Consider the following 23,801-nt stretch of genomic DNA (forward strand, 5'->3'; position numbering starts at 1 on the left):
ATGTACAATTACACTCAACAATATGGATGACGCTCACAAACAATGTTAACCAAAATAACCCAAACACACAAAACTGCATGCTATATGATTGCATTTATGTAAAATTCAACAACAGGCAAAACTAATCTATGCGGTTTCAGGGTGTGGGGAGTGACTAGAAAGGGACATACAGGGTGGGGGAGGGGGCTTCTGGAGTGCTGTTAGCGCCCCAAGCAGGATATGGGTTAGACAGATTCAGTTTGTGAAAAATTGATTCATTTAAGATTTGTGAACTTTCATGTATTTGTTTTTCCTTAAGAAATCATCACAATTTTTTTTTTTTTTTTAAATACTGCTGTCTGGGTCCCACCTCTTCAGATTCTAGTTTAATTGGTCTGGAATGCAGCCAGAAGTTGACATTTTTAAAAGCTCCCCAGGTGGGTCTCATGTGCACCCAAGAACCACTGTATCAGAACCTGGCAACTCTCCTTACTATTTCTTGGAGCAGAAAAGTGCTGCTGCTTCTCCAGAAAGGCTAAAGGCAGGATGATTTTGGTAGAACACTAGTAGCACCAGAGGATGTTAATAGGAGTTACATGAAAAAAAGTCTTCTATAGTCATATATGTAATATATTTATTTTTATTTTATTTTTTGTAGATACAGGGTCTCACTCTGTTGCTCAGGCTGATCTCAAACTCCTGGGTTCAAACAATCCTCCCGCCTCAGCCTCCTAAGCAGCTGGGATTATAGCTACTACCATGCCCAGCTAGTAATACATTTCATTACAATTATCAACTGTTACTGAACACTCACTGCATTCCTGGAGCTAAGCTGTATGATTTAGCTACTCATACTATCTTGTGTAATCTTCACAGCAAGCCTATGAGAAAGGTACTATTAATCCCTATTTTATAGAAGGTCAAACTAAGCTCAGTGGGGTTAAGTAATTGCCCAATGTCCAGTAAGCAATAGGGCTGGGATTCAAATCCAGAGTGCTTTGACACTGAAACCCATGCTCTTTTTTATTTTTTCCTTTTTCTTCCAAGAATTACAAGGGGTCAGGTACAGTGGTTCATGCCTGAATCCCAGCACTTTGGGAGGCCAAGATAGAAGGATGGCTTGAGCCCAGGAGTTTGAGAGTAGCCTGGACAATACAGTGAAACTTCATCTCTACAAAACATTAAAAAATTAGCTGGGTGTGTTGGCTCCCACCTGTAGTCTCAGCAACTCAGGAGGCTGAGGTGGGAGGATCGCCTGAGCCCAGGAGGTGGAGGCTGCAGTGAACTGTGATTGCACCATTGCACGATCGCAGATCACTGCACTCTAGCCTGGGCAACAGAGTGAGATCTTGTCTCAAGAAAAAAAAAAAAAAAAGAGGACAATCAGTAAAGCCTACACACTCGACTAATGCCCTAAATTCCCTGTCCAGACAGCACTTGACTGCAGGAGTTAACAGAGCCTTCGCTATGGTAATCTGAGCTGTGAGGTGAAGACAAGAATATTGAATGCAGCAGTTCCCAAAGTGGTTTCCTTGCCTCCACTGCTTACCTTCCAACCCACCATCTACATCATTGGTGGAGTTTTCACTCTTAAGCCAAGTTTGATCCTGTATTTCCTTTGGAGGGAAGCATCTTGATGGCTCCCACTGCCTATGCTGTCTAGTTTCAAGCTCTCAGCCTAAACCATCCAATATCTGGACCTTGACATTTTAGCTTTCTCTCTGGACAGTCTAACTTCCCTCCCCACCCCCAACTCACTAAATACCTAATTTTCCAGCTGCACCCAACAGGACTGATGGATTCACTCCTCCCCAATGGTACTCACCATTTGCTGAGACTCTACTGTGTGCTAGGTACTATGCATAAATTGACTTTAATCCATGCAATGTCTTAGAAACAGGTGTCATTACCCCCACTGGATTTATTAGTAAAAGGAGGCTCCTCTTGACATGCCCGAAGTCACAACTAGGAAGTGGCAGGGCTAGGATTTGAACCAAGATGTATCTGCTACAAAGTCCATGCAATTTTCACTACACCACACTCACCTCCTCGCCTTCACACACACTGTTTTTTGTTTTGTTTTGCTTTGTTTGAAACGGAGTCTCACTCTGTCGTCCAGGCTGGAGTGCAGTGGAACGATCTCAGCTCACTGCACGCTCCGCCTCCCGGGTTCATGCCTTTCTCCTGCCTCAGCCTCCCAAGTAGCTGGGACTACAGGTGCCCGCCACCAGACCCGGCTAATTTTTTGTATTTTTAGTAGAGACGGGGTTTCACCGTGTTAGCCAGGATGGTCTCGATCTCCTGACCTTGTGATCCGCCCACCTTGGCCTCCCAAAGTGCTGGGATTACAGGCATGAGTCACCACGCCCAGCCCACACACGCTGTTTTATGAGTGGCAGTACCCTTCTTTCTCTCCACCTGGCACACTCCTCTTGTTCTTTGAGAGGTAGCTCAAGTGCTAAAATGTCAATAGCTATCATCTCTTAAGGGCTTTCCAGGCACCGTGTTCAGCACTTGCCTTGTCTCATTTAGACAATATTGTCTCAATGTCTTTTTTTTTTCTTGAGATGGAGTTTCGATCTTGTCACCCAGGCTGGAGTGCAGTGGTATGATCTCAGCTCACTACAGCTTCCGGCTCCCAGGTTCAAGTGATTCTCTTGCCTCAGCCTCCTGAGTAACTGGGATTACAGGCACACACAACCATGCCTGGCTAATTTTTTTGTATTTTTAGTAGAGACAGTTTCACCATGTTGGCCAGGCCGGTCTTGAACTCCTGACCTAAGGTGATCCGCCCACCTCAGCCTCCCAAAGTGCTGGGATTATAGCCATGAGCCACCGCACCCAGCCTCAACGTCTTAATATTGCCTCTGAATTGTTCTTTATCTCTCCTGTGCCAAATGGGCTTCGTTCCCCTCTCTAGTCCCAAGGCATTTGACCACATCTCTTCTGTGGCACTCAGCACTCTGGTAATTGCTGGTTTCAGATCTGCCTCTTCCATTGGACTGGATGCTCTCAGAAGACAAGAGATATGTATTGTTCACCTTTACATCCTATCATAGTGCCACCCAGCACATGGTAGGTATTCAATAAATGGGAGATGGTGGACAGCAGGCTGGCCAAGAGACTGAAAATTCACGAAGAATTTCTGTTCTGCCGTGAGAGAGTGGTCCTTTCACTTAGAACAAGAGCTGTAAAATCAAACTGGGCAAAACAGACCTGGCTAATGGGCGAGGAGGGTGGACCTTGGGACCAGAACCAGGACATACCTCGGCTGGCCCCTGTGCTTTGCCTCCTGTGAGAGGGTGGACTAAAATCTTAGTCTTCTGGTCTTCACAGTCTCTTTTCCACTCTGCATGCTTTGCAATTGGCTCTATCTATCCCTGCTGAGGGGATTTGTTATAAAACAACGGTTAGGTTCATTCCACAGCACTGATTCAGTTGATTTTCTCAACTGCTCCTTGTGTTGTGTTGCTTTTAAGATGTCTCAAGTGAATGAAGAGCTATCTAGGACAGGTGGGCCCAAAGAAAATGTATCTAGCTAAGGCTTGGTTCCCCCAGGTGGGTCGACTAGATGGTCATACCCCTTTCTACATGGGCCTGTTCTTTTTCAGAAGAGGCCCCTTTACAAGACATAGACAGATGTTTGATGTTCACTCATTGATTGAAAACCATTCTGTGGATCCACTCTACCACAGGCCTGTTCAGAGCACACCTGCTTGTAACCCCTGTGGTAAACAACCTATTTATGCCACCCACATCCAACCTCTATGAGCTTCAAGGTTGCTGATTTTTAAAGCCAGCCTCCTGTTCCCTTGCTCGCACTCTATCTGGACCAACATACAGATCTGCCCAGGTTTGAGTGATCGGTAATCAGTGCCAGCTGCAAACTCAGCGGGTTTCCCCATAGGCTCCCTCAAACAAACCCTATTTGTAAACATGGAAACTACCAAAGAGACTATTTTAAAATTACTCACCCCTTCCTAACTTCCTACTTCTTCTGCTGCCCTAATAAGGATAAGCTCCATTATTTTTTTTTTCTTCTAATCAAGTTGTTTTCTTTTGAGAATTTCAAGCCTCCTCACACCCTGGGACATAGTGCATACGGTATTTTATGAATTCATTTGTGATATTCATGAATATAGAGTTTATCAAACAAAAGTTAGTTAAGCTTATGCATTTCTCTAGCACAAGGTGAACCATACTGTTTTGCTCTCGTTTTATTTGTTCATGTGTCTGCCAACTCCAGGAGATGGGATCAGCCTGAGGGCAAAGGCTGGTTTCATTTAATTTTGTATCCAATTCCAAGCATAAGGCCAGGTACAATGTAGTTTCTGAATATTTGATCGTCATTATGTAGGCATAATCCAAAAGGTCATAAAATCTAAAAATTACTGCAGAACCTGCTGCAGAAACGTTCTGTTTTATATCTATCAGACTGACAAAAATGAAAGTTACTTAATCCTCAGTGCTGGAGAATAGATGGGGAAAACAGTCACATACTGTTAAGGAAACAGAAATTGGTTCAGCTTCTTTGGAGAACAGTTTAGCAATGTCTATCATAATTGAAACTGCCAGGAATTTTCCTTATGAATAAAATCATCAATGTATAGAGTACACAAAGATATATACACTGCTCAGACAAGGATGTTGCAGCATTATACGTTTGTAGGAGGAAAAAACTGGAAACTATCTTAGCCATCATCAAGAAACTAGAAATTAAATGATGGTCCATTATCACTGGACTATCAGATAGCCTTAAAGATCCAGGTATATCTGTGTGTTGGCATGTGCTCAGATAAATTAGCAGAAAAAGAAGATCTCAGAAGAGTTTTGTATAGTTGTGTTAAAAAGAAAAGTGCATAAACATGTAAATGAATATGGGTTTGTATATGCATATGAAATTTATGGAAAGATACATAAAACATTCATAGATTTATTCTGGGGAAAAGGGATAAGTGGCTGGGAAGATGGGGAAAATTTACTTATGATACACTTCTATATTTTGTGTAATTAAAAAGCATGACATACAGCAATAGGAAAACAAAAGCTTAAGTTACATATAAAAGAAAAAATGTGAATGACATTTTGGTGAAAATCTTTGCTATATTTTTATAAGGTAATAGGCAATATTTATAAAACAACATTTCCTCTCTGTCCAGTCCATGGGACAGCCAATGACAGCAACAGTTCCAGAAAGAAAACCAGAGACAGAGAAAATCACCAAAAAGGGCTAAGAACCCTAAAGAGAATAAGTGTCAAAATGTGTACCTTTTACTTGTTCTTGGATGCGAGGAAATAAAGCCAGTTCTGAATAAGAGTCTGAACTAAGACATTCTGAGAACTCACCAGGCTGGCACAGACTCCGGGGCCAAGAAGCAGAGACTAGGAATGCCCAGATAAGTAATGGCCATAAGTAACCTAGTGAACAAAACGAATGACCGAGCTCCTGGGGACATAATGACACAGGGCTCTGCTCACCGATTTCCCCAGCCCCTGAATACTCCTAGGGACTAACTCTAATGATAATAACACCATAAGAATAGTTGGCGTGTATCAGGAACCTCCTACCTGTCAAGCAGAGGCTAAATGCCTAATCATATCAATTTATATTATGTTATTATTATTCCTGTTTTACACATGGGGAAATTGTGGCTCAGCAAATATATGCATGTAATTTACTCAAGGTTGCAGTCAGTGCTGGAGGTAGGAATCAAACCTGTACCTGACTCTAAAGCCAGCCAAGGTCATTGCTAGCCTTCCCCCCTCTGAGGGAAGGACAAGAAAAAGCACTCCCTCCGAGTAGGGAGTAGGGACAGCTCCATAAAGAGAAGACAGCATTTTTATGCAAAGAAAGGGCCAGAGAGTGTAATGATTCAATGCAAGGACTTTGAAGCCTGAATTCGAATCTTGACTTTGCCATTTACTGGCTGTGTGACCTTGAGTAAGTCATTGAACCTGTGCTTCACTTTCCCAAGCAGCAAAATCAGAGTAGCAAGAAAGTCATCCCTGGCCAGACACAGTGGCTCATGCCTGTAATCCCAACACCTTGGGAGGCCGAGGCGGGCGGATCACCTGAGGTCAGGATTTCGAGACAAGCCTGGTCAACATGGTGAAACCCCGTCTCTACTGAAAATACAAAATGCAGCTGGGAGTGGTGGCGAGTGCCTGTAATCTCAGCTTCTCGGGAGGCTGAGGCAGGAGAATCACTTGAACCCGGGAGGTGGAGGTTGCAGTTAGCTGAGATCGCACCACTGCACTCCAACCTGGGCGACAGAGCGAGACTCTGTCTCAAAATAAATAAAATAATAATAATAACAATAATGTCACCCCTTAGCATTGTTAGGAGGACTGAAGGAGTTAAATATTGACAGCACCTGGCTCATAACAAGCACCAAGTGATCATGACGAATATTAAGAAAAAGGTGCCCTTCCCTCTAAGCAGATGCAACCCTGCAGGGTGCAGAGTTTGGCAAGTGGATCACAGGCTAGATTTCAGCCTCTCCTTTAGCTGAGTGCCACTGTGCCTATCAGCAATACACAACTCTACAACCTTGCATAGGTCCTGCTGAGCAATTAACCTGCATGTACTGGCAGTTCTTCCTCCCACCTTCCCTTCCATCAGTCTAGCTGTGAATCAGAATCACCTGGCACACTTGGAAAAAATACAGACTTTCAGGGCCCTACCTTGGCCAATTCTAACACAGGTGGACTGGGCTAGGGCCCAGGCATCTGTACTTTTCACAAATTCCAGGTGACCAGATGACCCAGAAACAGCATGTTCTTGGATACGTGTTTTTGGAAGTACTCGAAGTTCATCATTCTGGCCGACATTCTGGCTGTCTGAGTTGCTTCTTGAGATCAAGCATCCTCTTTGTCAAGTCTGGTCCCAGGCCTGGGCACACAGGGAAGGGGCACAGTGAACATCTGTGACTCTGCAAGTCAGCCAGCACAGCAGATGGCTGTGTGAACAGGCACAACAGGCTGCATTTGCTTTTGTGCTTCAGCGGTTTGCACCAGGGAACCCTCACCTGTAGACTTGGGGTCTCCCATACCCTTGCTTCTCAAAGTGCAGTTCACAGACTAGCAGCTTGACACCCCCTGGGAGCTTGGTAGAAATGCAGAAAACTCCATACCCAGCCCTACTGAGTCAGTTTCCGCATTTTAGCAGGAACCCAAAGGGCATCCATATGCAAGTTTGTGGATACGCCCCAGACCCCTTCTCTCTATCCAAGTAAGTTCTAACCAATGGGCACATCTAACCTGTCCAAACACCCTTTGGGGCCAGCCTTCTCTTTCAAACTCCTACAGAGACCCAGAAAAACAGCACAGTCCCTTCAGCAGCCCAGACTCACACGTAGCAGCCAGCCGAAGGCTCCAGGTGAAACTTCGCTTTAATAAGTTATTTATTTCTAAGTCCACATTAAAATAAACCTTCCCAATAAATTGAAAAAGAGACACCTCTGGCCTCTGTAATTCCAGGACGTAAAACACCCTCCTCTTTTGTACAGGATTGAGACCCCTACTTTCCTGCCTAAAGCCATCCAGGGACATCAAACAGTCCAAAGAAAACAAGCGATGTCTTCCTGTTGGCCAAGCTTCAAGTTATCAGGCAGATTTCACACTGCAGCTTGACCTCATTAATCCAAGGCCTATCACATTGCTGTAAATGTCAGTGGAAAATAGCCATTCAGTGGGTTTCCTTCATTCCACTAGAAAGGGACAAAACAGGAAGCTGACAAGCAGCTGTGCCCCAGCTTGGCAAATCCCAAGGGCCCAGCTGACAGCACCTATGCTCCTCTGCCCCAGCCTACTTTCCAGATAAAGACAGCTCCTGTATCTACATAAGTAAAATGCAGTGGTGATGGCAGGAACAATTCAGATAATCTGGGCCCCCAAGCACCTGCTTGGGAAGGAAAACAGCTCGGTCTGAATGTCTTTGGCCTGAATTACCAATTGGCTGTTCATCATTCAAGTTCATCTAAATCTCTTCTGCCTATTCAAATGTTCCACAAGCTAAACCCCTGGGACTCCAGGGGACACAAGGCCTTCCAAGTCCTCATTCATTCCTTTAATGCGTATTGATTGTCTCCCGTGTGCTGGGCATCATGCTGATCACGCTGGCCAACTGGAGACACACAGCTGAATGAATTGGACACAGTCACCGACCTTATGGGACTCATAGTCCAGTGTAGTCTTTCTTAACCTCAGCACTATTGACATTTGGGATCAGATAATTTTTTGTTGTGGGAGGCTGTGCTGTGCACCATGGGACATTTAGCAGCATCCGTGGTATCTACTCACTAGATGTCAGTAGCTCCTCTCTCCCACTATCCCCCACAAAGTTGTAACAACCAAAAATGTCTTTAGACATTGCCAGATATCCTCCCCAGGGAGGGTCAAACTGCCCCAAGTTGATAACCACAGGTCTAGTGGATGAAAAGAAGACTAAGAGAGTAAGGCTCACATATAACCATATAATCACAAGTATGTTAAGTACTGCAGAGAAAAATCTGCTGGATATTATATCAATATTATCTACAGCTTGGAAGCCAAGCATTTTACATATGATTACAAATCCTTATGACAATTCAGAATTGTGTTTGTTAGTCACTATTTAGCAACTTATTGAAGATGGTAAAAATAGCAACTTATTTCTTCATCTTTATTTCCAGATGAAGAAATTAAGGTTCAAGGAAGTGAAAAAATTTCCCTAGGCCCCAAAGCCAGTGGAAGGCAGAGCCAGGATTTGAACCCTGGCCCCAAACTTTGCCCCCATGTAAAAGGAAATGTAAGCCTGTGTTTGGATGTCCTCTGAAACAGGGAGGGTCTGTGGTCATGTGATGCTCTGACCAGCCATCCTAAAAGATTCATTCCTTCCTGGGGCCACCGTGGGGCTCAGCCACCATCTGCCACATCAATCAAACTGCACATTGCTTGCATCAAGGCACATCTGTGGGCGAAGGAATGCCATTCTAGATTCTGAGACATCCAAGAACACCTCCCCCCAAAGCGCCTGCACCCAGGAATTTCCCCAAAGTCAGGGTACATACCCAGAGCACACCCCACTGTGACCCATCTCCAAAATTCCTACTGCCCAGCACCCAAAGGTACACAAAGCGAAAGAGGCCAGATATTCTGCAGTCAGCCTTAGATTTACAAAGTGTGTGAAGAAGGTGGTGCAGGATAGCACATGGCAACTTTGAGATGCCCCCAAGACCTGAGTTCCTGTCACTTACAAGCTGCATGCCTTTTAGCAAATAGCCTCACCCTCTATGCCACAGTTTCTCCCTCTGTGCAGTGGGGGATAAGTGCATTCTTTTCAACGGATTGGTATGAGAATTCAACGGTGATGCAAGTAAACACCTTTGACAGTGACCAGCATCCAGAAATGCACTTGGTGCTATATCATGATCAATAAGTAAGTCAGGTCATGACGCTTCCTCCACCTCTACCCTCTTCTGTGAAGTGAGAAACTGAGTCCCAGGAAGAGAGAAACAAGTGTAGAGGTGGGAAAAACATCTCAGGAAGAGGGAGTGGACCTCTTCTTCTTCGTACTTCCTGGGTGGAACGAAGAGGGAAGGATGGTGAATGTATGGACAGTTGAGCTGAGGCCAGCCATTCCTCCCATGCAAAAGTTAATCCTGAAGTTTCTTGGACAACCCTCACTAGAGAGCCACCCTCCAAGGAAGGTGCAGAGGGACTGCTTCGGGTCAGTGAGTGTTTAATCCTTCGGGGCTCCCGGCAGGATGGCCTCTGCTACCTCTCTGGCCTTGCTTCTGCCTCCATCAAACTTTCTGATGACTCTGCTCCACCAGCAACTCCTCCCACTGCTCTCCAAAAACATCCAGCACTTTTAAGCCTCGGTGCCTCTGCACACACTGTTCTCCCTGCTAGGGCTGCCCTGCCACCTGGAAAACTGTCACTGAAGGGCTCAACATGCTCCCACAGCAACTTTTGCCAACGTGTTATTGGCAATAATAGACTAATAATAGCAATGAACATCTGTGAGCACTTATTAATATCTAGAAAGCCCAAGCTAGGTTTTTAAGTTTTTTGGTTTTGTTTTTTGTGTGTGTGTGTTTGTTTTTGAGACAAGGTCTTACTCTGTTGCCCAGGCTAGAGTGCAGAGACGCACGCAATCACGGCTCACAGTAGCCTCCACTTCCCTGGTTCAGGTGATTCTCCCATCTCAGCCTCCCAAGTAGCTGGGACTACAGGCGCACACCACCATGCTTGGCTACATTTTTGTATTTTTTGTAGAGATGGGGTTTTGCCATGTTGCCCAGGCTGGTCTCGAACTCCTGGAGTCAATCAGTTTGTCCACCTCTGCCTCCCAAAGTGCTGGGATTACAGGCGTGAGCCACCGCACCTGGTCCAAGCTAGGTTTTTTACCCACAGTGTCTCACTTCTTTCCTCACATCATCACCTTAGGGAGGTGGCTTATCTGCTTGAGAGATAAGGCCCCTGTCCGTCCTCACCCAGCTACAAGGTGGCAGCTTCAGGATTCAGACCTGGGTCAGCCTGAGCCATGTGGATCTGCTCTTCACTCTCTCTTCTTACTGCTGCAGCCTTTATCCCACAGTGTCCTCATTATCTGTCTCCAGGCCTGCCTCTCCCCATAGAGGGAGAACTCTGAGAGCTGCCTCATTCATCTTGAAATCCCTTGCTAAGCACAAGGGCCAGGATGGAATAAACATCTTTTGAATGAATCAATGAATCCTGGAAAATGGCAGTCAGCTGAGAAAGGCTAAGTGGCTGCTCACAGACTCCCCGGTGAAAAGCTGGTGCGAGACTCAAGTTCCCAGGAGACAGCCCCCACCCGCACCCCAGGAGACAGGCTGAGAGGTTTTCCCTGTCCTAATGGCTACAGGCAGAAGAGACAGGGTCTAACTCACTCCCCACCCTGGCACTGGAGGAGGTGGGACCTTTGAGCCCAACACAAAGGAAGAAACGGTAGTGATGGTGACAATGATCACTTTGTGCATTCCTACCCACACCAGATGCTGTACTGAGCACTTTCTTTTTGTTTTTTTGAGATGGAGTCTCAGTCTGTCACCGAGGCTGAAGGGCAGTTGTGTGATCTTGGCTCATTGCAACCTCCTCCTCCCGGGTTCAAGCAATTCTTGTGCCTCAGCCTCCCAAGTAGCTAGGACTACAGGCATGCGCCACCATGCTGAGCTAATTTTTGTATTTTTAGTGGAGACAGGGTTTCACCATGTTGGCCGGCTGGTCTCGAACTCCTGACGTCTAGTGATCCTCCCACCTTGGCCTCCCAAAATGCTAGGATTACAGGTGTGAGCCACTACGCCCGGCCCTAGTACTGAGCACTTTCTATGTGTTAATGGTCTCATGGAATCCTTACAATCCCACAAAGTAGGCATTACTATGATACCTGTTTTATAAATGAGAAAACCAGGCTCAGAGAGATTAAGTCATGTATACAGGGTCACGGAGCTTTTAGGTATAGATCCCTAATTAAAATTAGACCTCTCTGGCTCCCTCACTCTTCATACTCACAGCTTTCTGTAAGAGGCAGGCTTGTCCAAGCCCTCCTTGAAGCCCAGTTGCTAAGATGCACTCAGGACAGTGAAGGTTTTCCTGGTCTCTGCTGGAAGAGTGCCAGTTGGGACCTACTGTTCAATAAATGTCACAAGTGTCCTGGGTGCAGGAAGGGTGGTGGTTAGGTTGTGAGAGGGGAGGGAAAGGTTCGGGGGATGGGGTCCTGAGAGTCCAAACACAGCACCTGAATTCAGGCATGTGCCTTCTGCTAAACACGTTGGCTGCAGCCTCTGTTGCTCCACTTGGGGCATGGAGCTGGTTTTGAGAGGAGCTGAGCCCCACTTTTCCCATCTGCAAAATGGGAATCAGAAATGCCTACTTCATGGGGTTGTGAGGATTCTGTGAGGCCATCACACATAGGCCTAGTTTCCAATGGTCTCAAATGGGCTCTGCAGAAAGGAGAAAGGTTCTGGCTTTCAGGAAAAACCACCTCCCTACGTCAGCATCCTCTTAGCCCTGTGGCTCAAGCTCCTGAAATGACTTAACAGCCAGATTAGAATTTAACTTCCACTCCACCATCAATTACCAGAGAGAGCAAAGTCTGAGTGGGCACAAGGCCTTGCCTACCACATCCTTCCAGGCCATGGATGATCTGGAGAGCACAGATGGCACGGGGCCCTTGACACATGAACCACAGAGCCACTAATGAGTGCCACGGTGGTAGGAGACCAAAAGAGAGGAAAGAAGACATTCCAGAGGCTGGGAACAGCTGGGGCCAGGAAGGTTCCAGGACAGGGGGACACTGTTAGGTAGACCCCAATAGACAAGTAGGTACAGAGTTGGTGGTCCAGGGTGGCCTGGTTGACACCTTGCCCCCAGCATCCTGGGGACTCAGCCAGGAAGATTGGATTTGGGTGACAGGTGGGAGAGAAGGGCATGGGAGATTTGTGTGGGAAGGGCCGTGTGAGCAGGCAGCCGGCTGGAAAGATTTGCTGGCCCCCACCGGCCTCCTGCAAGCTGGCTTTTTATGACAGAGCTGGGGGAGGAAGATGTGGAAACTCCCCCAGCCCCTGCAGAACCACCCACCAGGGCTCCACTTCTGCACCTGTCTAAGAGAGACACGCCCCACTCAAAGCCAATTCCGAGGGCGGCCAGTATTGGCCAAGGAGTGTCCATCCTCCTGCTCTGCTGCACCCAGCCTCTCCCTCATCTCCCCACAGTCTGGCGGCTGTTAGCCCCAGTTTCTTAGAGGCAGTTGAGACTCCAGAGGCCAAGTACCTTGTCCACGAGTAGACAGCTAGTCGCTGGCTGAGCTAAGAAGCTTTATTACCAGCCTTGGAGGAGGCCTCCTAGATGGAGGGTTTTTCTCCGGTGCTTCACCAGCCGCAGGAAATGGCAGAGTACACAGGGAAGTACCCCTGCGGACTGAGGCCGCCATCGGCAGGCCCTTTCCAGGGAGAGCCCTGCGGGAAAGGGCGCCTGGTACCTCCGGGCCCCGGGTCCTCCACAGAGGGTGATTCAGAGGCGACACCTGGTGCCCCGAGCCGCGGAGAGCTGGGGGGCGCTTCTGACAGTGAGAACAGGGGCCCTTTATGTGAAATGCAATCACATGGGCGCGCAGGCAGCTCGGTTTTCCGTTTCTAGAAGCGCTGATGAAGCCACATCCCTCTCCCTCGGCTCCTGAGGTGCCCGGGAGCACCGGGACCCAGGCCTGGCGCGCGGCAGCGGCGCAGCCCTGGGGTCTCGGGAGGGCCAGATTCAAAGCTCTCCCAGGCTCAATTATCCACTAAGGGCTGGGAGCTGCATCATCAGCATCTCCAGTGAAGCTGGAGGCCAGGCCGGGGAGGGGGAGCGGAGGAAGGGAGTCTGCATGGGGGAAGGAGGCGGGCAGCGAGCGCCTGCCTCTCCCCGCTCTCCACCCGGGGCGGTCTGGGCAGCTCAGTCTGGGCACTCCGGGTGACCTTGGCGAGACCCCTCTGGGCGACCTCTCTGGGGCGCTGCACGTCTCCGCCCATCCTCGGCGCTCGGGGGCGCTCCTCCCAGCCTGAATCGCTGAGCGGGAGTCGCCCGGAGGGGAGCGCTCCCGGCGCGGGGGACCCAGCAGCCGGCGCACGGGGCCCTGGGAGAGGCCGGGCGCGCCCCTCCCAGGGAACTACCAAGCGCCGGGTCTCCCCGGGCTGGCTGGTGCTGTCAGCTGGATCCTGAGGCGGGGCGGGTCTGCAGGCAAAGGCGCCTGCTTTGGGGACCTTTCCTGCCCAGGCAGGAGCGCTCTCTGTGCCCTGCCGCTGCCAGCGGGGACCAAGCCCCGCCACGCGAGGGGGCGGCACCCCCATGCCCGGCCGGGAGAGTGGGCGCGAGGGGGCTGTTTGTTGTCCGCTGTGGCTCCCGCCGCCCGGCATTGCACCCCCTGCAGACGGCGGCCCACGAGCCTAGAACCGACGAAGGACCCCACCTCCCCGCCCTAAGATTGGGCCACGACGGCCGCAGCCAACAACCTGCCAATGCGCCCCCTCCCCTGGCCTCGTCAAGGGATTGCGAGGCCAGGGAGAACGCCCTCACTCCAGCCCGACTCCCGGACCCAGCGCCCTCCGTACCCGCCTTTCCAGAGTCCCCACACTCCCATTTATCTTAAGCTACCGTCCCTTGGCCAAAGCGCCCTGGCCCCCAGCTAGGTGATCGGAGGCTGGGACCACCTCCCCGCCCCATCCTCATCCCCCGCCCCGCGAAGCCGCAGAGGGCTAGGAGGGAGGCGGCGCCGCCGGGGAACTCACCAGCTCTCCCGAGCCCTGCCCCGGGCGGCTCCCGATCCCGGCTGTGTCTGTGGGTCCCCCAGCCGCAGCTGCTCCAGCGGCGACAGAGCCGGCTCTGCTCCGCCACGAGCCTCCGCGCCGCCTCTCGGCTCCTCCCCCAAGGCGGGGCCTGAGCTCCCGGGACTAGGGTGGGCGCGCTCAACCCCATCCGGCTTGGGAGGCAGCGCCGGACAGGGTCTCGGCGCTCTCGGGTGGGGACCCCTCTTCTGAGCTGCAGGAAGTTGAAACTGGTTGGGACGCGGCCAGGCTTCGGAATAGTATTCCTAATGCTGCCTCCTCCTCCAAAATAGTTTTCCTAACCCCAACCCCGACCATGGAAAGAGGGAAGCCAAGGACGGTATCCCTGCTCCCATTTGACAGACGGGAATCCGGAATCCCAGAGTGGAGTAGTAACCTGCTCAAGGTCACACAGAATGAATTCCAGGAACTCAGGGTTCCTAGCTTGAAGTACTGCGCGGCCTGAGTCTGAAGGCTTCCCGGGAGGTCCAGGGGCCGGCCCTGGCCTTGCGCTGGGGACAGAACTGTGGAGCCAGGTCGCCCAGCTGGCGGGGGCGAGACATGGGGGCTGTGGCCTGCGGCGTGGACTCGCATCATTTCCTCTTTCTGGAAAGAAGAGAGGTGAAGCGCTGGAGGAAGGAAGTGGTCGTACCTCTGCTGACGTTTGCCACCCTTTGAAGTGTGCAGGATGAAGATAGGGGCTGCTTCCCTGAGATTTAACGCTAAAAATAAAAAGCAAAACATACCCGGTGACTTCTGTCACCTTATTCGAGCCTCTTTCTGGGGCTGAAGGCCTCTGCGCTCTGTGCACCAGCCTTTCTTTACTTTACATCACAATAGGTTTAACTATTTAAGTTGCTGAGAGTAACCCCCCTTCCCCCCCGCCGCCACCATCACCACCCCAGGAAGAGAAGAGAAAGTTCATAAACAAAGCGGAGAAAACATCCCCAAACATTCTCTGGAATCCACATTTGCTGAACCCTGGCCTTAGAACAATAGGTTTCTCTTCTCCACAAAGGCCTTGTTTCCTGAGCTTTCCCGGCCTACAGATGAGAGCCCTAGGCACCCTAGGGCCAGCCAGCTGGGGAAATTCAGAGTTTAAGTTTGGGGAGTTTGGGGATGGTACCCAGTTAATTTAATTCTCAGCTGTCATGTTTGAGGAACTCTCCCGAATCCTTTTTTTTTTTCACTACCAATGTTCTTTTGAGACCACTAGCATCACCTGAGTTTAGTGATTTTCTGTGTGCTCAGTCAACTTTCTTGGGGGAGAGAAAATCTGTGGGTTGAACTTGTTCCAGGCCCCCAGGCCCTCCCCAGGAACTGTGCGAGCCCCCTTGGTTGGCTCCCTGGCTCCCTCTCAGTTCATTAATAATCCAGTTGTGAATGACACTGTTTCAGGAAAAGCAGTTAGACAGCAGAGCAGGTGGGGAAGGCTTAAAGTGATGTTTAAAATAACCCAAGGGGATCATTGTTCTCCGCAGAATGTTTCCATTGATTGATAATGAAGAGCCATGGGCTGAGAGGATGGAAACCCACCTCTCCAAGGCTTTTGTGGCACCTGGGGCCTGTGTTCCTAAAATGAGGCGCTTGGAGGGGCTCCCAGCTCCAATGACATGCTGTTCATTCACCTCTCACACAGTGTTTGGTATCAGAAGTTAAAGTAAATTCAGAATAAGTTGGAGGACTTACATGTCCTGATTTCAAAACTTACTAGGAAACTTCAGTCATCAAGGCAGGGTGGTATGGGTATAAGGATGGGCATACAGACCAATGGAATAAAACTGAGAGTCCAGACAGAAGTCCTTACGTTTACTGCCAATTGATTTCAACAAGAGTGCCAAGACAATTTAATGGGGAAAGAATAGTGTTTTCAAAAAATGATGCTGGGACAACTGGATATCCACATGCAAAAGAATGAATTTGGATCCCAGCTTCGTACTACATGCAACATGTAGATCTAAATGTAAGAGCTAAAACTGTAAAACTCTCTGAAGAAAACATAAGCCTAAATCTTCATGACTTTGGATTAAGCAGTGGTTGCTTAGATATGACACCTATAGCACAAGCAACAAAAGAAAAAACAGATAAATGAAAAACTTTTGTGCTTTTAGGGGTATCATCAAGAAAGTGAAAAGATAGGACTGGGCCTGGTGGCTCACACCTATAATCCCAGCATTTTGGGAGGCTGAGATAGGTAGATCACTTGAGGCCAGGAGCTAAAGACCAGCCAGGGCAACATAGTGAGACTCTGTCTCTACAAATTCTTTCAAAATTAGGCAGATGTAGTTGTTCACGACTGTAGTCCTAGCTATTTAAGAGGATTGCTCAAGCCTAGGAGTTCAAGGCTGCAGTGAGCTATGATGGTGCTACTCTACTCCAGCCTAGGTGACAGAGCAAGACCCTGTCTCTTAAAAAAAAAAAAAAATTAAACATAAAAAGAACAAAAAGGAAGTGAAAAAATAACTGTTATAAGCTGAATTGTGTGCCCCCCAACTCATATGCTGAACTGTACTGGTTACAGTCCCAGAACCTCAGAATGTAACTGTGGATGGAATAAGGTCTTTAAAGAGGTAATCAACTTAAACTGAGGTCCTTAGGATGGGGACCTCATCTAGTGACTGGTGTCCTCATAGGAAGAGACACTAGAGACGCGCCACAGAGAGGAAAGACCAGTGGAAGGCACAGGGAGAAGAAGGTCAACTACAAGCCAAGAAGAGAGGACTCGGGGCTGGGGGACCAGACCTGCCAATACCTTGATCTCAGAATCACAGCCTTCAGAATTGTGAGAAATAAATTTCTGGGGGTTTGTTTGTTTGTTTGCTTTTTTGAGATGGAGTTTCACTCTGCTGCCCAGGCTGGAGTGCAGTGGCACGATCTCGGCTTACTGCAACCTCCACCTCCCGGGTTCAAGCTATTCTCCTGCCCCAGCCTCCCAAGTAGTTGGGACTACAGGCGCGTGCCCCCACGCTTGGATAATTGTTGTATTTTTAGTAGAGTAGGGGGTTTACCATGTTGACCAGGCTGGTCTCGAACTCCTGACCTTGAGTGATCTACCCACCTTGGCCTTCCAAAGTGCTGGGATTACAGATGTGAGCCAACATGCCCAGCCAATTTCTGTTGTTTAAGCTACCCAGTCTATAGTATTATGTTATGGCAGCCTTGGCAAATTAATACAACATCCCACAGAATGGAAGGAAATATTTGCAAATAATATTCCTGGTAAGGGACTTATATCTAGAATATATAAGGAACTCTTACAACTCTATAATAAAAAGACAGATAACTCAATAAAAAATGCGCAAGGAGCCTGGGCAACATGGCAAAACCCTGTCTCCACTAAAAATACAAAAAGTTAGCTGGGCATGATGACATGGGCCTGTAGTCCCAGCTTCTGGGGAAGCTGAAGTGGGAGGATTGTTTGAGCCTGGGAGGTGGAGGTTGCAGTTAGCCGAGATCATGCCACTGCACTCCAGCCTGGGCGACAGAGAGACCCAGTCTCAAAAAAATAAAAATAAAAATAAAAAAATAAATGGGCAAGGGATCTGGATAGACATTTCTTCAAAGAAGATAAATATACACATGGCCAAGATGCTCAATATCATTAGCCATCAAGGAAATGCAAATCAAAACCACAATGAGATACCACTTCATAACCACTAAGATGGTTATAATAAAAAAGATAGGCAATAACCAGCATTGGTAAGAATATGGAGAAATTGGATCCTTCATGCATTGCTGATGGAAACATAAAATGGTGCTGCTGCTTTGAAAACCAGTATGACATTTCCTCAAAATTTAAAACACAGAGTTACCAGATGGCCCAGCAATTCTACTCCTAGGTATATACTCAGGAGAAACAAAAACATACATACACAAAAACTTATACACAAATGTTCATAGTAGCATTATTAGTAACAGCTAAAAAGTAGAAACAACCCAAGTATCCATCAAATGATAATGGATAAATAAAGCATGGACAATCCACTGTTACTTGGCAATCAAAATGAATGAAGCATTGATACATGCCACAACGTGAATGACCCTTGAAAACCTTGTGCTGAGTGAAAGAAGCCAGTTCCAAGGCCATACACATATTGTATGACTGTATTTGTATGAAATGTCCAGAATAGGCTTATCTATAGAGACAGAAATCAGATTGGTGATTGTCTAGAGCTGGGAGGGGGTTGTTGGAAGCAAATGGGGGGTATCTCAAAAACAGTACCAGTTTTTCTTTTGGGGGTGACAAAAATCTTTTAAAATTGATTGTGGTGATGATCACACAACTATGGATACATTAAAAGCCAGTGAATTATATACTTTAAGCCAGTGAATTGTATGGCATGTGAATTACATCTCAATAAAATTCTTCCAAAAAAAAAAAGTTAAACTATGCTCTCATCCTCCACACCTCTGTCTCCTGTCCACAGGCAGGAAAGTCTCCTCCTTTATTTTGGAGGTCATCTGTGGTAAGACACTAAGGGACAGTCCAAGGCCACTGAATATTCTATGAGGCTATAGGAAAATGTTTGAGGGCCTGCAAATAAATAAATGGGCTCCAACATACAAAATCTAAAACAGTGATGTTAAAAAATATAGAGTTAAATGTCAACATAACTTTAGGTCAACTGGTCAACTGCAACTCAGTCAATTCATAGTTACATATAAATTATACAGAAGGTAGAATTTGGGTGAATTATATGGTTGCTATGCGGCAAGGTCTAGAGACTCCTGAGTCTGTGAAAAATGAACTCATTCCAGCGTTTAAAGGGATTCATTCTAGAGGTTATCCGAACCAAGATTTTTTGTTTGTTTGTTTGTTTGTTTTTTGAGACAGAGTCTCACTCTCTTACCCAGGCTGAAGTGCAGTGGTGCGATCTTAGTTCACTGCAACCTCTGCCTCCTGGGTTCAAGTGATTCTCCTGCCTCAGCCTCCTGAGTAGCTTGTACTACAGGTACCCACCATCATGCCCGGCTAGTTTTTGTATTTTTAATACAGAAGGGGTTTCCCAGTGTTGGCCAGGCTGGTCTCCAACTCCTGGCCTCAAGCGGTCCGCCCAAAGTGCTGGCATTGTAGTGGTGAGCCACTGCACCCGGCCTGAACGAAGGTTTTTGTCTTTGTTTTTTGTTTTTTTCCAAGACAGAGTCTCACTCTGTCACCCAGGCTGGAGTGCAATGGCATGAGCATAGCTCACTGCAGCCTCCTGGGCTCAAGCAATCCTCCTACCTCAGCCTCCGGGTAGCTGGGACTATAGTCACATGCCACTACATCCAGCACATTTTTTTTTTTTTTTTACTTTTAGTATAGATATGCTCTTGCTATGTTGCCCAGGCTGGAATTAAACTCCTGAGCTCAAACAATCTTGCTGGAATTATAGGCATGAGCCACTGCACCTGGCCTGAACCCATGGTTTTTGTGTTTTTTTTTTAGATTTATTTATTTATTCATTTATTTTGTTAGTATTTTTTATATATACTTTAAGTTCTAGGGTACATGTGCACAACGTGCAGTTTGTTAATGATGAGAACCTGTGGTTCTTAATATCAGCCTGTGGGCAGGTGCTAGGCTGGCTACATTCATTCGTTCATTCATTCAACAGATACTTAGTCTAATGCTAGACCCAGAGTAAGCTTTGATAGTGGCCCTTGTCCCCATGCTGTTACTGCTGATGATGAAGATGATGGCTCCAGGCCAAGCCCAATCAACAGAGGAGCAGGAAGTGCAGAGGGTTCAACTTGGGTTCAAGTAAAAATGAGCCAAGAAAGAGAAAGGCATCCCAGGTAAGAGTTCTGGCTCTGGCATGAACTTGCTGGGCGGTCATTTCCTCTTCTGAATGTCGGTTTCCTGGTCTGTACAATTCTGATTGTACAATACTTGCAAGTGCTTGTATGTGTGGTTTTTTCCCACGTCCTCATGCTTTTGTGGGAAGTGACTTTTATGCCACCTCCCCAAACCCTCATTCTGGGGGTCAAATTTTAACATGAATTTTGTTGGCAACAAACCATATCCACGGTTGGCAGGAGAGAGAGTGTTAAAATGCTCCTTCCTGGGCCTGTCCTTTGCATCCCTTTCTCATTCTTTGGTGTAGGATGGGGCCTTGGAATATGCATTTTAACAGATTCTAATGAACAATATGCCTTAACTAATGCCTTCAGCTGCCTTGGTAGCAATGCCTCATTCTCCTCGTTCTGCTTTATTCCTTATGTTGACTTAAATGGCGTTTCCAAAATTCCAGGCAAAGAAAAGTCACCTGAGGCACTTATTAAAAATGCAGATTCCAGCCGGGCGCGGTGGCTTATGCCTGCAATCCCAACACTTTGGGAGGTTGAGATGGGTGGATCACCTTAGGTAAGGAGTTTGAGACCAGCCTGGTCAACATGATAAAACCCCATCTCTACTAAAAATACAAAAAGTAGCCAGGCATAGTGGCACACGCCTGTAATCCCAGCTACTTGGGAGGCTGAGACAGGAGAATTGCTTGAACCTGGGAGGTGGAAGTTACGGAGAGCTGAGATCGCACCATTGCACTCCAGCCTGGGCAACAGAGCGAGACTCTATCTCAAAATAAATAAATAAATAATAAATAAGCAGATTGCATTTTGCAATCACGAATATAATAATTGATTGAGGGAGCAACAGCCATGAACAGCTGCTACAGCCATTGAGAGAAAAGATACTGGGTAACAGAATAGCCACACTCTTCAAAACATCATGCCACAGATCATCTACTAGTTAAAAGGGGAAAATGTACCTTTACAACAGAGAGCTCCAGTGGTCTCCACCTTAAACGCGAGATCACACAGCATCACCCCTAGTGGGACAACCTGACATTGTTCACCCCCGCTGTGATGCAATAAGATGTACTCAACGTCTTCTATGTCATATTCTTGCCAAAAATAATTAACCTGATTTTAATCATGAGGAAAATTTAGACAAATCTAGAATGTGGGGCATTCTACAAGCCTAGACTCTCTTTTTAAAAGTTAATATCATTTTCTATAGTGGCGGGGACTTATTCCAGATTGAAAGAGATTAAAAGGACACAATAAAAAGTGTATAATGTGGGCACCTTGATTGGCTCTTGGACTGAACAAGTAAATAGCTATAAAAGAAATGTTGTAAACCACAGGGAATTTAAATATTATCTGTACATTAGAGGACATTAGTGGATTGACATTACTCTTCTTAAATATGACAGTGGTGTTGTGGTTGTGGTTATGGAGGAAAAGGTCCTTTTTTGTTTATTTTTTGAGACAGGGTCTCACTCTGTCACCCAGACTGGAGGACAGTGGTGCTGTCACAGCTCCCTGCAGCCTCAACCTCCAGGACTCAAGCAATCCTCCCACCTCAGCCTCCCAAGCACCTGGTAGCTAATTTTTTTTTTTTTTTTTTTTTTTTTTTTTTTTTTTTTTTTTTTTTTGAGACAGAGTCTCAGCCTGTCGCCCAGGCTGGAGTGCAGTGGTGCGATCTCAGCTCACTGCAACCTCTGCCTCCCGATTCAAGCAATTCTCCTGCCTCAGCCTCTCAAGTAGCTGGGACTACAGGCGCATGTCACCATACCCGGCTCATTTTTTGTATTTTTAGTAGAGACAGGGTTTCACTGTGATAGCCAGAATGGTCTTGATCTCCTGACCTTGTGATCCGTCCACCTTGGCCTCCCAAAGTGCTGGGATTACAAGCATGAGCCACCGTGCCCAGCCCACAACTGGCTGATTTTAAAAAATTTTTGTACAGACAGGGTCTCCCTATTTTGCCCAGGCTGGTCTTGAACTCCTAGGCTCCAGCGATCCTCCTGCATTGGTCTCCCAAAGTGCTGGGATGATAGGTGTGAGCCACCACACCTGGCCTAGGTCCCTGTTTTTAGGAGACGCATGGTAAGGAGAGGGTGAGGGAGGGAGAGAGAGAAAGCAAAAATGAGCCAAAATGTTAACAACTGGAGAGTCTAGGTAAAGGGGGCTCAAGTGTTCCTTGTACTTTTCTTTCCATTTCTCTGGATTTGATATTTTTCAAAATAAGGAAAATTGGGAGGGAATGCAGGTTCTTGGGCCTTTCCCCTTGGAGATTCTGATTCAGCAGACCTGGATGACGCCTGAGATCTGTATTTTTTAAAGAGTGCTCAGATGATTTTTACCTGGGGCAAGGTGCCACTATCTCCAACACTGTGCCCAGAAGTCCCCCCGCCAGCAACCTGTGCCGCTTACTGCCTTTGGTCTTCATGTGCCTACTGGGGTATTGCCAGCCCTGCAGCACATCCTGTCCCTCCACCTGGCCTGCTGTTCCCTCCCTCTGCTTAGCCCCCAACCTCTTTCAGGTCTCAGCTCAACGGTCACTTTCTCAGGGAAGGTTTCCTAGAGCCCACTCAGCCAACCCCCCGGTAGTAGCTCTCATAACCCCAGGGACCACAGTTGTTATTTTGCACATTGTGTGGCATTGAATATTAATTCTGCTTCTCCCATTAGACAGTGTTATGCGCTGAATTGGGTCCCACCACTCACAAATTCCTATGTTAAAGTCCTAACCCCCAGTATCTCAGCATGAGACTGCATACAGAGCAGGGTCTTTCAACAGGTGACTAAGGAGCTGGGTGTGGTGGCTCACACCTGCATTCCCAGCACTTTGGGAGGCTGAGGCAGGAGGATCACTTGAGGTCAGGAGTTCAAGACCAACCTGGCCAACACGGCGAAACCCCATCTCTCCTAAAAAATGCAAAAATTAGCCGGGCATGGTGGCAGGTTCCAGTAATCCCAGCTATTTGGGAGCCTGAGGCAGAAGAATCACTTGAACCCAGGAGGTGGAGTTTGCAGTGAGCTGAGATCATGCCACTATACTTCAGCCTGGGAGACAGAGAGAGATTCCGTCTCAAAAAAAAAAAAAAAAAAAAAGAATAAAAGAAGGTGACTAAGGTCAAATGAGTTCATATGGGTAGACCCTAACCCAGCAGGACGAGTGTCTTTATTAGAGGAGATTTGGAGGCAGATAAAAGACGCTGTGAAGACACATAGGGAGGACAGCACCTACAAGCCAAGGAGAGAGAAAAAGAAGCCAGCCCTGCTGACACCTTGACCTCAGACTCCTAACCCCCAGAATTGTGAGGAAATTGTTGTCTGATCCTCCAAGTCTGCAGTATTTTGTTATGAGAGCCCCAGAACATTGATGCAGTGAGTGTCACCCTGCGATCTGATCAGACACCAGGCCTTTTTGCTTAACCCGGATTCTCAGTGCCTAACATAACCTGGCACATAGGAAGACCAAGGACATTTTTATTTATTTTATTTTACTTTTTAGAGATAGGGTCTCACTCTGTCATCTGGGCTGGAGTGCAGTGGTGCCATGATAGCATCATAGTTCACTGTAGCCTTGAACTCCTGGGCTCCAGTGACCTTCCTGACTCAGCCTCCCAAGTAGCTGGGACTACAGGTGCCATCACCACACCTGGCAATTTTTTTTTTTTTTTTTAGGCAGAGTCTTGCTCTGTCACCCAGGCTGGCATGCAATGGCATGATCTCAGCTCACTGCAA

General features: G+C 47.5%; 1 protein-coding gene across 2 annotated transcripts in view; it reads right to left on the reverse strand.

The window, feature by feature from the left end:
• The window catches only part of PPP1R16B (protein phosphatase 1, regulatory subunit 16B), a 120,513-nt gene extending 106,170 nt beyond the window's left edge, over positions 1-14,343 (reverse strand). For both annotated transcript variants that reach the window (XM_011929051.1, XM_011929050.1), the window contains exon 1: positions 14,250-14,343. The gene's annotated coding sequence lies outside the window, so the exon portion shown is untranslated. The remainder of the gene's footprint in view (positions 1-14,249) is intronic.
• Positions 14,344-23,801: the final 9,458 nt, after the last annotated feature.

Source organism: Colobus angolensis, unplaced genomic scaffold (assembly GCF_000951035.1).
Source record: "Colobus angolensis palliatus isolate OR3802 unplaced genomic scaffold, Cang.pa_1.0 Scaffold8, whole genome shotgun sequence".
Classification (NCBI taxonomy): domain Eukaryota; kingdom Metazoa; phylum Chordata; class Mammalia; order Primates; family Cercopithecidae; genus Colobus; species Colobus angolensis.